Source organism: Musca autumnalis, unplaced genomic scaffold, assembly GCF_047663935.1.
Source record: "Musca autumnalis isolate F117 unplaced genomic scaffold, ASM4766393v1 scaffold_4, whole genome shotgun sequence".
NCBI classification, from domain to species: domain Eukaryota; kingdom Metazoa; phylum Arthropoda; class Insecta; order Diptera; family Muscidae; genus Musca; species Musca autumnalis.
The window spans coordinates 11,506,892-11,523,634 of NW_027411977.1; the positions used below are offsets into that span (position 1 = coordinate 11,506,892).

General features: G+C 36.0%; 1 pseudogene; it reads right to left on the reverse strand.

Moving 5' to 3' along the window:
* LOC141401818 (fatty acyl-CoA reductase wat-like) overlaps window positions 1–9,948 on the reverse strand; it is a 39,181-nt pseudogene extending 29,233 nt beyond the window's left edge.
* Between the last annotated feature and the right edge of the window lie 6,795 nt (window positions 9,949–16,743).

Below are 16,743 nucleotides of genomic sequence, written 5' to 3' on the forward strand. Positions count from 1 at the left end.
GTGAGGCACCATTCTATGGGGGCTATTTCAAAACGTCGATCTATACCGACAAATTTCTGACGGAAAGTTTTTAGGCTCAAAGAAGACTAAATACCAAATTTCCTATATTTCGGTAAGAGAATGTGGCTAAAACTTAAAAAATACCGAAAATCAAGAAGTACTCTTCTTTGGGGATATAGAAAGACGTGGACCTATACTGATAATACTCTTCTGGAATATTTTATATTTCGGTGGAATATTGAGGCTAGAACGTTCAAAATACCGAAAATCGGGAGGTACCGTTCTATGGGGGCTATATGAAGGCATGGACCGATACCGACAAAGTTCTGGGGGAAAGTTTTATACCACCAACGTAGATTAAGTACCAAATTTCAGCCATTTCGGTGTGATAATGAATCTGAAACTTTCAAAATACCGAAAATCGGGAGGTACCGTTCTATGGGGGCTATATGAAGGCATGGACCGATACCTACAAAGTTCTGGGGGAAAGTTTTATACCACCAACGTAGACTAAGTACCAAATTTCAGCCATTTCGGTGTGATAATGAAGCTAAAACCTTCAAAATACCGAAAATCGGGAGGTACCTTTCTATGGGGGTTATATGAAGGTGTGGACCGATACCAACAAAATTCTGGGGGAAAGTTTTATACCCCCAAAGAAGACAACGTACCAAATTTCAGCCATTTTGGTAGGATACTGAAGCTAAAACCTTAAAAATACCGAAAATCGGGAGGTACCGTTCTATGGGGGCTATATGAAGGCATGGACCGATACCGACAAAGTTCTGGGGGAAAGTTTTATACCACCAACGTAGACTAAGTACCAAATTTCAGCCATTTCGGTGTGATAATGAATCCGAAACCTTCAAAATACCGAAAATCGGGAGGTACCGTTCTATGGGGGCTATATGAAGGTGTGGACCGATACCGACAAAATTCTGGGGGAAAGTTTTATACTTCCAAAGAAGACAACGTACCAAATTTCAGCCATTTTGGTAGGATAATGAAGCTAAAACCTTAAAAATACCGAAAATCGGGAGGTACCGTTCTATGGGGGTTATATGAAGGTGTGGACCGATACCAACAAAATTCTGGAGGAAAGTTTTATACCCCCAAAGAAGACAACGTACCAAATTTCAGCCATTTTGGTAGGATACTGAAGCTAAAACCTTAAAAATACCGAAAATCGGGAGGTACCGTTCTATGGGGGTTATATGAAGGTGTGGACCGATACCAACAAAATTCTGGAGGAAAGTTTTATACCCCCAAAGAAGACAACGTACCAAATTTCAGCCATTTTGGTAGGATACTGAAGCTAAAACCTTAAAAATACCGAAAATCGGGAGGTACCGTTCTATGGGGGCTATATCAAAACGTGGACCGATATATCCCATTTTCAACACCAACCATCCTGCAAGTAATAAAAATTTCTGTACCAAATTTTGACTCTCTATCTTTAAAATTGCGAGCTGTATCTTGATTTCAACAGACAGACAGACGGACGGACTGACGGACGGACGGACGGACGGACAGACGGACATGGTCAAATCGACATAGAATTTTATGCTGATCAATAATATATATACTTTATAGGGTCTCCGACGAATATTTCGATGTGTTACAAACGGAATGACAAATTTAATTATACCCTCCATATGGTGTACTAACTATTATTAAAAAACATATTTATGTTAATATGTATATCTTCATTATCACTGTGCTGCCGACTTTTACCATTTCCATTGGCATCAACTTACCGTTTTACTGAAATATTCCTGTAAACTTTGCTCCACCGTCATATTATTCTTGTAACGTATTAACATGTAAATTCGACGCACTTCAAAGGTACGCAATAGCTATTGTATCAACACCTCTCCAACGAAACCAGTACCGCCCGTGATGAGTATATGGTGGCGTTACGATAAAACTGTCCTTGATTGGTGTATCGCTCTTACCACAAGTGTGTTTGGCAAAGGTTTGTTGTAGCTGCTGGTGGCAGGGACGTACGCAGGGGGGGGGCACGGGGGGCCCGGGCCCCCCCCGAAATGGTTTGGTCCGACAAAATTTGTTGAGCTACTTTAGCAAATTATTACGATTTTTTCTCTAAAATAATTTTTGTATTTGAAATTTCAAATGAAATCTGATATTGTTCTGAAGGTTCTGTACTGAAAATGTACTTTATCAACAAGTTGTCTGAAAAAATATTGCATTTTTTGTTTGTTTGAAAACTCTCTTTGAAAGAAACTTACAGTAAAACTGAATTCCTCCCTTATGCCATGGCTGTGTTTTGGAATTCGTATTCAAAAGATTACAAATTCATTATTGTGCGGATTAGAAGTACATAAAATGAAGTGCCTATTTTACAATATGTACGACATATCAATGGGTTTCCGTGGAGTATATCTCGAAAACCAATTAGCAAATTAATATACTGCCTGTATCAAAATTTTGTATTCCTATTTTATATTAACTTATTGCTAAATAGTGAGAGAAAATAATGGAGAAAAATGTATTGTTTTGCATCATAAAGTGATGATATCTGCTATAAATAGCATGCCCATCTGAAGTTTTTCCTATCAAATTCGTAGCTGAAAGCAACCGTAAACGAAATTAATGCTCAAACTTTGGTTATTTGGTATTGTATTAAAATCTGCTGTTATTTGTATTGTATATAACGGTGCTCTTGAATCAACTTTAAACGAATGAAGCTTACACCTGGGTTTATAGATGAAAAAAATAAAAAAAACGCATTTTTAAGGTTTTTCAGGTTTTGGCCATTTTGCTGAAAAACCACAAGCCCTATCTAAATGGAAATAAAGAAAATATTGTAGCAGTGAAAATTCTTGTTCTTTTATGATATTTTCCAACGTTTTACTATTTTTGAGATATAGAAATTCTAGTTGGGACATTTCACTGACTGTATCGTTTCTTATAAATGTCATGACAGCAATTTCCCAACTTAAACTTATATATCTCAAAAATGGTACAACCGAGGAGCCAATTTTCAAAGCTACACCATTTTCCTTAGCCCCATTTCGATAGGACTTGCAGTTTCCAAGCAAAGTCGCGAAAACCTAAAAATGTGAACTTTGACCGCGATTTATTTAAAAATCCCTCCAGCGATTTTTTGTTTTTGGATTTTTCTCGTCTATGAATATTGTTGTTTCAGAATCCGCAAGAACTTCCCGGTTTAACGTTGGTTCAAGACCACCGTGATATTGTACCCTCAGCTGTTAGGCTAATGATAAAAATGTAACCCGTGTTACAATTTGGAGTCGATTTATCCCAGTTCGTCCGTCCGTCAGTCTGTATGGCTCGAGCGCATTATAACTCTCGAACAGATCAAAAGATTTTGTCCAAAATTTGGATCTCGCAATATTTTGTTCAAACTTTCTTTGGACACTTCCCCAGCCAGACTTCAAAATGTTTCCCTAAAATCGCGAGCAAAGTCCGATTCGATTTTTTCGAGACCTAGAGTATTTTCGAATATGGATCGATTCACTTGAGGGCTTGTTTACAGCGATATTGTATTTTTTGTGGGTGAGTCAATGGTTATATCAGTATTGGTCCAAAAGCTGTAAATCTTACGCCGACAAAATTAAAATTAGGCCAACTTTTGCGATTTCATCGAAGTCACATTTTTGATCAGAACGCCAACAATCGAGAAGTTGTACACCCCAAATATTTCGAAGTTTTTGTCGGAAAGTTTATACGTCTAAGAAAGGAGACGAAATTCTATATATACTCGTAAAAGTCTCAACTCACATATGCTGAGGGTATATCTCTGTAGGCAAACCCGACTGTTACTTTTTCTTGTTTTTCAGAAATCAAAAGCTATGAATTTTTATAAGTTTGCCTCCGCTGTGCTGACAGAAGTGATTGGTTGTTGGAAACCATTGATGTATAAGATGGAGTTTTTCGACTCAACCTTTTTTTCAGGATTTAGCTAAAATGTTTTTGCAAAGTTTCAAACAGTACTACGAGTTGGATTCGGAGTCAATGAGGCTATAGCCCAGCTCCTGATATTTTTTTAATGTAACTTTCTGAATGTTTAGTTGGATTTCATTGACTCTATCACTTCTGGTAAAATAGTAAAGCTTTGGTGTTTTTATGCACTTAAAGAATGTTATTTTCTTACAATGATACAAAACGTTTTTAATGGCACTGAAATTAGTGTGTTATATATGGTAATATTCAAAAATGTTTTACAATCGTTGAAGTTGAGGTTCGCCATTTAATAAGTCGCGAACTGTCAATATATTTTATACAATATGAATATATTTATATTAATTGAAGTGTTTTAGCTGGGGTCGCATAAAATGGACCATAACAAATTATTTATGTGGAAGCTGTGTTGGTGGTAATACTCGTACTAAAAATGGGTAAAAATGTGTTGAAGTTTACAAGTTTTTTTTGTGTTCTTTCTTGATTTCTGGTCAAACCACGGAAAATTCAGACCTGAGATCAAAGAAAGAATTGAAGAATACCCCATGGGCAACATGGTTCTAATGTATGACTTTTCGATATATACACTGCAACCCCCCTAAAATCGATGCTGACATTTTGAAGTTTTGACATATGGGTTTTTTGAATATTTCTTATAATTGGAAGGCGCAACCAGATAAATACCCAAACTATTTATTGGATTGAAGAACTCGTGAATCCACGTCGTTTGATGTTTATCTCATGAGTGTGCTTCATACAGTTCCCTAGTAATAGGATTCCAAAGTCGAATTTTTGGTGCGTACATTTTCTTTAAAAACCTATTTTTTGGCTACAACTGTGACTCAGGTACCCTTGAACCCCGCGTGATTTTAGTTTTTTTACGCGCAAGATCTAACGAACCCACCCGCTTTCAAATCCATCCACTAAAGCGGCGGTTATAGACACCTTGAAAGTAGGAAATTCTGCAAAATTATATTTTGATGATTCCGCGCATTAAACCTCGATTTTCTTTGGTTATTTTTATATAAATGTAATACTTTATACGCGATTATATTATTTTCCAAAACATTGTGGCATAAATTACCGAGATTCTGGAGTAATATTCGTATTTCGTATAAAATAGAATTTGGTAGCACATCCGCGCTTCTTGACGAATTTGTTTAAAATTTGTTATAATGACGTATTTTTATAGGCGGTCACTGAAATCGGATGCGCCTTATAATCTTATGTACATCACGCAATTTTTACCCACATTAAGGTTTTTTGAACAGTAAGATGCAGCTGACGGCACACTTTTGCCGCTGAATGAAAAGAGGAAAATCGCTACATATTGATAGAAATGCACTCGCTGTATCTGAAAAGCGCATGCGCCTTAACTAATTTTAACGAATTCGCGAATTATACGTTTTTTAACTTTATTGTTTTTCTTTGGTTGTAATTTCAATATTACTTTCTATTTCATTATCCTATTGTTTATCAAAGTAAGCAAATACACTTTCGGGTTTGTCATCGCATTTACCCTGAAGAAGTTTCAGCGATGTCCGTCAGTCCTTGCATCGAAATTTAGCGAAATAGTAGAATAACTCCCAAAAATGTTTTTTCTATTTTTCGTATTAAACAAAAAATATATTTTTGAAATAATATTCCAACAATAAGTTTTCTTTTTTTGTTGTTGCTGTAATTTAGCAGTTATAAATCCTATCGTTAAAATTTTGGTCTCACATTTTTCTACGCGTTGTCTAGAATCTGTACGTATTTTCCATTTATTTTTTCTAGTTTTATTTGGACTCTAAATTAGAATAAATTAAATTTACTCCAAGATTTTTTCAGTATTTCTTGATTCTCCGCGAAAATAGAAATAAATTTAGTAAATATTTAGGCATCTACGGATAGATATTAAATGCTGTTAACGTTTTATATATACATTTTCTTGTTACAGAAAAAATTGAATTTTTAAATATATGTTCTTTATAAGGGAATAAAACCCCCCATAACTTTGGAGCGCAGCATCCAATTTTGTGAAAGCGAAAAGGTTTGAAACCACAACTTTTTTTCTTAATCTATGTTCCAAAATGACGTCTGGCGACACTGCGTGTTGCCTAGGCCAGAAGGTTTTTAGTGCCCCTCATACATAAAATCATAAAAAAACCCTTTAAAATAGCTTTACGTAACGATACATAACATTTTTAATTTTCATGATTTTTGGTGAAGTTGGGCCCCCCCCGAAATGAAATCCTGCGTACGTCCCTGGCTGGTGGTAATATTGTCCTTGTCCCCACATTCAGTGTTGATCTGAAATGTAGCGAATATTTTGTCAGTTGCAGCAAAACTAGTAGCATTTTTATGGTGGTATAGCTGGCTATTCACAAGTAAAGAATTCATAGCTGCTTTTATCGTTGCTATTGTGGTGAGAGTTGGTGCTGGTGCTGTACTTTCATTACTGACCATATCCAGTCTGCTCTTGTGGTCGAGGAATTTTGTTGGTGTTCCTGACGATGGTGTTGAAGGTGATGAAATTGATTTGCATTCCTTACATGATCCAATGTTGGTTTTTCTCGTATCTGAATATGAAGCCAAAGATTGTGATAAAGATGGCATTTAACAAAAGTGTCATTTCGTTAATTTTGATTTAAATGAAATATGTAGTTTGTATAAAAGCAAGTATTTTTGCTACCATTTTATCCGTTCATTGCGTTTTGCTAAGAATATATTGATTTTGAAATTATTATTTGACCGTTGTTCTAAACGTTTGTTAATAGACTGACTAAAACGTTAGAACTTGAATATTAATATATTTAGGTGAAGGTAGCCCACATACAGTGGATGAAATTTCAAGAAAAAAGAAAAAAGTTAAACAAAAGTTCACAAATTAATTTAAGGGTTGGAATTGACATGTTATAGCCTGATAGAGATTGTGCACATAAACTGCATATATACTATTTCGGTAAAATCCCATACAATAATTAATGTGTACTTCTAAAACTTCATCAAGAAATATGGCTTACCATCGCGAAAGCTTAACTGCTTACTGTGATAACTTATAAGAATAAGAAATTAAGAGTAATATGAAAATTACAATCATTCAAAAAATTTGAAAATTAAAAAGCTTATTATTCGCGAATTAGTTAAATCGGTTGTTGCGCATCCGATTGTGGATATAGCGAATCAATATCTTTCAATTTTTATGCATATTTTGATGTTTCACTTAGCGGCCAAAGTGTGCAGCCAGTTGCATTACACAATGCAAAAAACCTTAAAGTGGGTAAAAGTCGCGCAATGTGCATACGATTTTGATGGGCATCCGGTTTCAGTAACACCCATCAAATAGATTCTTCAAGAACCGCGGATGTGCCTCCACATTCTACTACTCTCGTATCTCTGTAATTTATGCCACGCGTTTTTGCAAATATTATAATCGCGTATAAAGGATTCCACTTGCGCGGATTTGTCAAAATATATTTTACTGATTTTCTTAATTCCAAGGCATCTATATCCGCGGTTTTAATGAATGGATTCGCCGAAGTTCACATTAGATCCGTCAGATCAATTTTAGGTGGATGCGGTGGATATATCGAAAAATTATACACTAGTATCATGTTGCCCATGGAGTATTCCTTTAGTCTTTCCTTGGGCATAGGTCAAAGAATTGTAAGGTTAAGCCATAAATCGGAAGGGGACATAAAAACAATTGTTGGCTGCAACCCATTTTTCTACATTGATGCCAACACAGTTTCCACGAAAATTAATTTTTATGTTCTATATTATGCGATCCTTCCAAAAACACTTCATTTTAAAGAAATACAGTCATACTATATAGAATATGTTAATAGCTCGCGAATTCTTGAAGGTTGAAACTCGGATTCATCGATTTTAAAACATTTTTGGTTTTTGCCATATACCCTAGTTAGCATAAATGCTGAGGATATAAAAAGGAAAATACGTCTAATTTAGCTTATATTTAAATTTACAGTAAAATAAACAAACACCGATGTGAAGTGTAGACTGATATTATGCATTTGTCAAAAATCTATCCTAGAAAGTGCAAATTCTATTGCAATACCATATTCAAGTTATGACCTGAAGTTGCACTGTATTCCTTGTGGTATAAACTACTGTTCCTTGCACCATGGTAATGAATAATTTCTTTAAATCATTATCATCATACAGTTTCCCAGTATCTCCCTCTCATTCACTCGAATAAACTACCTCCTGCTTCAAAATTATATTCATCCTCTGTTGGTGTCATCGATCTGGATATTACACCCGCACTTCGAAAGTTTTTGAACAATGTGTGTTGTGGCGAGCTAAATATTTGCATAGAACACTATTTATTTTCCCAACCAACTATAGCATGCATGTACATGTTTTGTTTGTAAATGTGAATTTGTTTGTACCAGCATGATTCCATCAAATTTCTATTCCTAATATTCATGTTGATGAAACAAGACCAGAGTATACGCATACAATAAACGACAAACTCTGCACAGTGGAACCACTTGTATGGAGAAAGTGGCCAAAAATATTTCCAGGGTAAATATCAAGCTAATGCGCTGGTTACAGCTTTGTGCTGATGTGAAGATTGTTTTAAGAAGCCATGAGCGTAGAATTCTCCCCTCTTTCCCCTCCGTGGGGGTATACGAGGGGGAGGGGGAATGAATTGTCGTATAATGTTAATACAAAATGTCGTGAACAAAAGTGCCGATTATCTCGTGATGCAGAAATAGGCATGGAACAGTAAAACAGTCTTCAAAACAACATAAAAACCAGCCAACGGGTTGAATAATACCAATATTTTTGTCTGAAAATTTGTAAAATTTTTAATATAGATCTTATAGTGTTCTTACTGGAAGACACGCACCACACACGTAAGTCGTATTTGGAAGAATTTCTTGATCTTTCCATTGCTGCCAATTATGTTAATGTACGTGGTCAGGTACCATAGTTATACCCTAATATATCTATAGAAACCATATTCTGGAGTAGTTTTAGTCTGCGACCCACCATTTAAAGTCTGGCGCTAGATGCCAGCTCATATTAATACTGGATAATTGGGTGCCACCGTGGTGCAATGGTATGCACGCCCGCCTTGCACGCAGAAGGTCGCTGGTTCGATTCCCCGGCCATGCAACACCAAACATTTTTCAACGGTGGCAAAAAAAAAAGATACCCCTCAGTAATGTTGGCGACATTTCCTGAGTATTTCAGCCTTGAAAAACTTCTCTATAAGTGGTGTCTTAGGACACGCCGTTCGGACTCGGCGATAAACAGTAGGTCCCATATCATTGAGCTAAATATGAATCGGGGTGCACTCATTGATATGAGAGAAGTCTCCCTTGTCCCGTATGGGATGTTGTGGAAAAATGTTTTTGTTTTAATCTTGGAAAATTATTCTCGAGGGGGGCACTGGTGGGCATCATGACCAAAATCTTAGTTCAAATTTAAGTATATGATCGAATTGGCATTACAAAATACACTAAGAAAACATACAGTTAAGTGGAATTTCACATACGTTAAAACATTATTTTTTTATAAAAGAAAAATACGTTATTACCTCATCTTTCGAAATCCATTAGAATATTTTGCAGTACGTATTTGGAATATATTTACCAATAAATTGAGCTATTCTGAAGATGAACGCGTTCGAATGAAACAAAAATAAATATATTTTGAAAAAGTTCCATATCATAGCTGTCAGAGTTGCCAGATGTTGTACCAAAAATTTGACATTCAGTTTTTTTTTGCCGATGGCTAGATCCACTGTGCAATGATAAAAGAAGAGATTTGAACTACTTACAATTTTCTGGATAAACATCACCTTTGAATATTGTAGGAAAACAAAACATTTTATACTGGTTGAACTTTCTGTGCAAGGTGTTAATTTAATTTACCGGTCGTGTAATGCTATGGGGTAATCCAGAATTACAAATGTTGCAATATGCTCTCCCCCTGCAGCTAGTAGCATATAATGGTACTAAAATGCAAAATACATACATGCAAATACATATTTATGTATTGTAGTACAGTGCATTACTCTCCAAGTCATCTCTTATTAAATTATTTATTCCTTAGTTTATTAATCTCTAGATTATTTTTCACTCAATTATGTTGTTTGCTCTCATACTCATGGCATATGTCGATGAAGGACCTTCTTCTAGTAGTATGAAAAACTTAATCTCCCCACCTTTTTTTGAAAATAAAAGCATATTTTTATTAATATTTTAATATTTTAATTAATATCGTTGGCTTTCCTTTTCAAAAAGCATCTTGGTCAGTACGCTCGCCTCTAACGATAAATTAATAAAAAATAAATAAAAAAAGACCTTCGCCTAATAGGCAAAGTTTTGAATTAAAAATAAAAACAAGTAAGCAAAGGCTATAGTCGGACAGGCCGATCATACGATATCCTACACCACTAACCTACGAATTAGCTTTCAGCAAATCAAAATTCCTTTTGGACAATTAAACTCATTGTAAGAAATAACTTTTTTGAGTCTGCAACCTTATCACATTAAGTTTAAATAATAATATAATAATAGTTCCACAAACATCCCAGAAGTGACAGGGAGTGCCCCACGATTCATATTACATCAATGATATGGGTCCTGCTGTTTATCGCCGAGTCCGAAAAGCACGTCTGAAGACACCACCTGTTGAGAAGTTTTACGTGGCTGAAATACTCAGAAAATTTCGCCAACTTTACTGAGGGGTATCTTGCCATCGTTGGAAATTTGATGCTTGCTGGCCGGGATCGAACGCCCTACCTTCAGCGTCCAAGGCGGGTGTGCATACAATTGTACCACGGTGGCACCAATAAATAATTTTACCAAGGTCATTCAGTTTGGACCTAATTTTTTGCATATTTTGACATATTTGCATAAAATGAACATATGCAAAACCATATGCAAGACTTTGTGGCCTAAATATCCCACCGAATTGACTGAAATTTTGTATTAAGTCTTCGTTTGTGGTATAAAATTTTCGACCTGAAATTTATCGGTATAGGTCTATGTCTTCGTATAACTCCCATAGAACCGTACCTCCCGATATCCGGTATTTTGAAAGTTGTGGCCTCAAGATTGCACTGAAATGGCAGACATTTTGTATTAAGTCTTCGTTGGAGGAAAAAACCTTCCACCTGAAATTTGTCGGTTAGGTCCACGTCTTCATATAGCTCCCAAAGCCAGTACCTACCAATTTTCTGTACTTTGAAGGTTATGGTCTCAATATCCCTACGAAATGGCTAACATTTTGTATTAAGTCTACTTTGGAGGTATTAAACTTTCCACCTGAAATTTGTCGGTATAGGTCTAGGCGTTCATATAGCTCCCATAGAACGATAGCTCCCCATTTTCGACATTTTGAAGATTGTGGCTCTGGTTACAGATTTCTCTATTTTATTGACTTGTCTGAAGTGAATTTCAAACAGAAAAAATTTACACATAAACATTTTCGAAGATATTATTGAAATATATGTTGCTTACGAAAATATGTAAAATACATAAATTTTCCATATGCAAAAAATAATATTTGATTGATCGATTGGAATTTATTCAGAAGCCAAAAATATGCCCAGTCCCTAATTTTGACAAAAATAGGTGTTGCATAAAATTCCGCTGTCTACATATCATTGAGCTAGTATTAATCGGGGTGCACTCATTGATATGAGAGAAGGGTCCCTTGTCCCTACTGGGATGTTTGTGGACCAATTATATGTTATACATTTTTAATAAATATTTTTAACTTGGAAAATTGGCGTTGTTTAGCCCCTTCAGCTACATGTTTAAATTTTTGGACAAATGGACAAGTAATACGCTAGGGCTCCACGCAATTTGCAAAAACTGGGACTTTCTCAGTCATGATAGGGAAAATTTATAGGATCGGAGGAAGATGTGGTTCTCTTCACAAACTCATTATATACTATATACCGTTATCAAGCACACATTATATTGCAATTCTCATCAGAGGAAAGGTTAGTAGTTATTTTTCCATATGTAGGCGACTTTGCCGGTATATGCCCTCCAGGAATTCAAATATGGGCCAAAAATAAAATGTTTCTATTTTGCATACAAAAGTAATGGTCCATTACACCCGCTAAAAAAAGTCAGAACATCATCCAAATTTGTAGGCATCTTCTTCGACCTAAACCCCTACCTCGCGCAAAATATCGTGACTATTGAGCTATAATTGCGACCTCTAGCGTGCTTATGATTACACCACAAGCAAAAAATTGGATATATTAGGCTGTAACTCTGTTATCTGAACACGTAAATCAACATAATTGGTATCAATGGAAAGGGCAAGAGGTGGCCTTCCAAATATATCTTTACGAGGGCTGAATATGTCTTGCAGGAATAAAGATATAACCGGTATATTAAAAATTTCCACAATTTTCACACAAAAGTTTTGGTCGATTTAACCCTCTAAAAATCATCAGATCACCATCTCAAATTGCAAGTACCTTCTTTGTCATATACTGTTACCTTGTTCGAATTTTTGCGGCGATCGGGCTATTATTACGACCAACAGAGCAGCTACAAAATCGGATAAAAATTATGTTTTTGGTCCATTTCACTCGCTAAATATTTCACGATCATCACCAATAAGAATAGGGATCTATTCTGGTCTGAACCCGACCTACATACAGAATTTCGTGACGATCGGTCCATAATTGCGGCCTGGAGCGTGTTTACAATTTATAATGGTCAGACGGACGGACGGACATCTAAAAATCGCTTTATCTCGTCGAGATATGAAGATTGGTATACCACATTGGGGGTCTCCGACGAATATTTCGCGGTGTTACATGAATTTTTCCCAAAACAATCTTATAATACCGCTCCCCACATAGTGGTGTAGGGTATAATAAAAATCAGCTTGAGCCAGGTTGGGGTTCGAACCCACGTCCTTGAAAAACACATGGAAATAAGTGTTGTCACGGCGTGTTAGTGTTCAGAACCAAACTCCTAACTTTCAAATGCTACGCTAAGCGTTTGTCATGAAATTCATTCAATGATTTGAAAAAAAGTTAGCTTTGTAAAAAACAAATTGCATTTGAAAGAGGAAAAAAGTTAGATGATAAGGAAGCCGCCCCACAATCGATGTGTCTGAGTAGCCTTCCTAAACCAAAGGCGAAACATGTCATGTCACACAGTGGTGGTTGTGTGGGTTCGTATTATCGGCTTTCCTTTTTCAGAAAGCATCTTGGTCAGTAAGCTCGTCTCTAAAGAGAAATTAAAAATTAATAAAAAACAAGCAAAAAAGCGTCATACCCTCCACCAAAAAAAAAAAAATCTGAACTAAAGCGGAATAATTATCTTCTATCCTGTCCACAATTTGAGGCGGAGATATTCTGTGACCACTGATACCTAAATAAGGTAAACAGAACGCATATACAAATACCTTCAATCGGTTGGCAATTTTTAGTAGTGACCATTGGGAACCTTAAATATCGAATTACAAATAGTTCGGTTAAAAATTGTTGCTAAAATCTGGGGTGCCGCTATTCGGGGGCTATACCAAAACATGGACCTATGTTGAAACATTTTAATGGAGAAGTTTTATGACAAATTACAGGTAGTGTGGTCACGAAATGTAGCTAAAATCCTCAAAATACCGAAAATCGGATGATACCTTTATATGGGGGATGTACCAAACTGTGGACCTATGTTGACAATTTATGGTAAGGTAGATTTGTGACCACTGGGAAGTCCAAACGTCAATTCACAGGTAGCTAGGCTTAAAGTTGTACGTCAAATCCTCAAAATACCAGAGTTCGAAAATAAACAGTACACTAACATAGTGTACCGCTCCGAGTACGGTATCAATAAAATATTTTTAGCGTTAGTGTTCCGGAACACAAACACTAAAAAATATTTTAGTGATACTTTTCCAGAGCACAACGATAAACGTAGTGTACCACATTTTGGTACACTAAAAACGTTGGGTACCGCAGTCGGAACACTAAAAATCGTAGTGTTCCGCAGTCGGTGCACTAAAAATCGTAGTGTTCCGCAGTAAGAGGACTAAAAAATCGTAGCGTACCACATGTCGGACCAGTAAAAAATAAAGTAATGATAACGTACCACACACGAGTTTATTACGATTAGCGAGGAGAATTAAATATTTATAATTTTTGAAATAAGTACAAATTAAGACATAACAAATAAAAAGAGATATGTATACCCTCAGCCTGTGTATATTGAAACATTTTTTCCCAAAAACGTATGTATTTAGAGGGTTTTGCAAATTTTGGGCGTTTGAACCGACAAAAATGTTGAATAGGATTATTGATCAAAAGTTTTGCGGAGGAGATACTAAAAAGAATGGATCTCCAGTCAATACATATGGTGCCATAGGGTGTTTTTACACCCTTCTGGCTGTTTGCTCAAAAAGTATGGACTTGCCCCTGAAAAAACTTTTACCCTCGTAAATGAGGCAGCGAATACAAGTTGCTTATACAAAAATCAAAGTGATTCGATATCAGGTCATAAAGTGAACTTTTCCGAAATTTTATGTGGGGGGTACCGGATGGAGTAGACAAATATAGTCCATATTTGAACCTGATCTATATCAGGTAGATATATTAGGATGTGTAAAGTATGGACGAATTCGGCCACTACCTTCAAGAGTTACCGTACAAGCAATTTTTCCGAACATTATTGAACTTTTGTGGGGGAGGTACCAGAAGGAGTGGACCGATATGGCGTATCTTCGAACTTAAACTATGTTTGGACAAAATATTACTAAGGTCAAATTTTGGACCGAATCGTCAGATCCGTTCGAGAGTTATCTTGCGCTTCAACCACCTCACACGGTGTCATAGGGGTTTTTTGCAACTTTCAGGCTATTTTCTCAGGAAGTATGGACGTGCCCCTGATGAAACTTGTACAGTCGTATGAGGGAGTTGAATAAAAGCTGCTACAACAAAAATCAAAGCGATTCGAGAGATGGCCCCAAAAATGAACTTATCCGAAATTTTGTGTGGGAGGTACCAGAAGGACTGGACCAATTGAGTCCATATTGAAACCTTATCTAAGTCTGGTACACATTTCAAGATGGGCAAAGTATGGACAAAATCGGTTACTCCCTTCAAGAGTTATCGTGCGCACAAATTTTCCGAACATTTTCGAACATTTGTGGGGGAGGTACCAGAAGGAGTGGACCGAACTTAAACTAAGTTGGGCAAAACATTACGAAAGCCAAAATTTGAACCGAATCGGTTAATCCGTGCGAGAGTTATCGTGCGCTCCAGGCAGCCAGACAGACGGACGGACATGGCTAAATCAACTCCAAATTGTCTGAAACACATTTCGTCCAAACATACTTGGGGTCTAAAACCGTTATTTCGATAAGGCACATTTTGCCCGTATGAAAGTGTATATACCCTCGTTAGCATAAATGCTGAGGGTATAATAAACTCGCCTAATAGGCAAAATTTTCAAAAATATTTCTGCGATCTATATAGCATTTCCAAATTAAATGAAACCTTTTCCAAATTGAATGAAACCTTCTCCAAATTGAATGAAACCTTTTCCAAATTAAATGAAACCTTTTCCAAATCAAATTAAACCTTCTCCAAATTGAATGACAACTTTATTCTTATTGAAAGGAAAAAGCCAGAATATTTTGAAAAGAGAATGAAATAAAAAATTAGATGGGTTTTTAACGATCTTTTACTTAAATTCTAATCTTAAGTAATGACATAAAAGTGTAACTCCCTGCATGTTTTGCTTCCTTGAACATAAACATTTCATAATTTTTGGACATCAATTAAGGTTATAGCGAAATAATCCTATAAATAGAATTTAATAACACTGTGACACAAAATGGAGGTGAAAATCTGGGGCAGAGATAATTCCTTTCGTTGATGAAAGCCCGTGGTGAATATATTAAGAATCCCGAAGGACAGATCCGCCGTGGGTCGAAGTTCCGACTTATGGCGTGATTAAGTTTCTGCTGAAGACCATGTAAGTCACCTGAAATTAACGTTATATCTTTGTTAACTGTTGTTTTAGCATATTTATGAGATGACTTGTTTTCAGTCAAATCGAATGAGGTTTATTTTCGTAGAGCATTTCGACCTTCTAACTCGCTTCTTTCAAAGTCCTTTTTGTCCCTTATTTTAAGAACCGCTTTATAAGTACCACATGATGACGTTTTTCAGCTTCGAAATGTTCTTCAAAAATGTCGCTTAGAATATTGTAGGTACGACCCTCATTGACAACTTGTCGATTTTTTCGCGCTTTCATGGTCATTTTTGACATTTAACCTGTTTTGGTTCAGAAACAACTATGTTTTGTGTTTTTTTGTATATAGTATTTTCTGAACAAAAACCGGGTAAATGTAAATGCACAAAAAGACCATGAAAACGAGACAAAATCGATTAGTTGTCAATGAGAGCCGTACCTAAAATTTTCTTAGCGATATTTTTGCAGAACATTTCGAAGCTGAAAAACGTCATCTTGTGGTTGTTTTATAGCGGTTCTTAAAATAAGGGAGGAAAAGAACATTGAAGGAAGCGAGTTAGAAGGTCGAAATGCTTAAGTTTTTGCTGAAGACCCTCACTCTGGCACACTATTATATCTTCGATAGTTTTTTTTAGTATAGTTTTTATGCAATAACTTAATACGTAAACGAATACACATAATGATAGAATTAAACCGGCGAAATTTGAAATTTTTAATGTCATATTCAGCAATGTTGAACAAAATAGTAAAGGCATTTTCAAATATAATAAAATTGTGTACCAGAGTGTACTACGCGATCAGACAATAGATCGTAATATCGTTGATGTGGTTG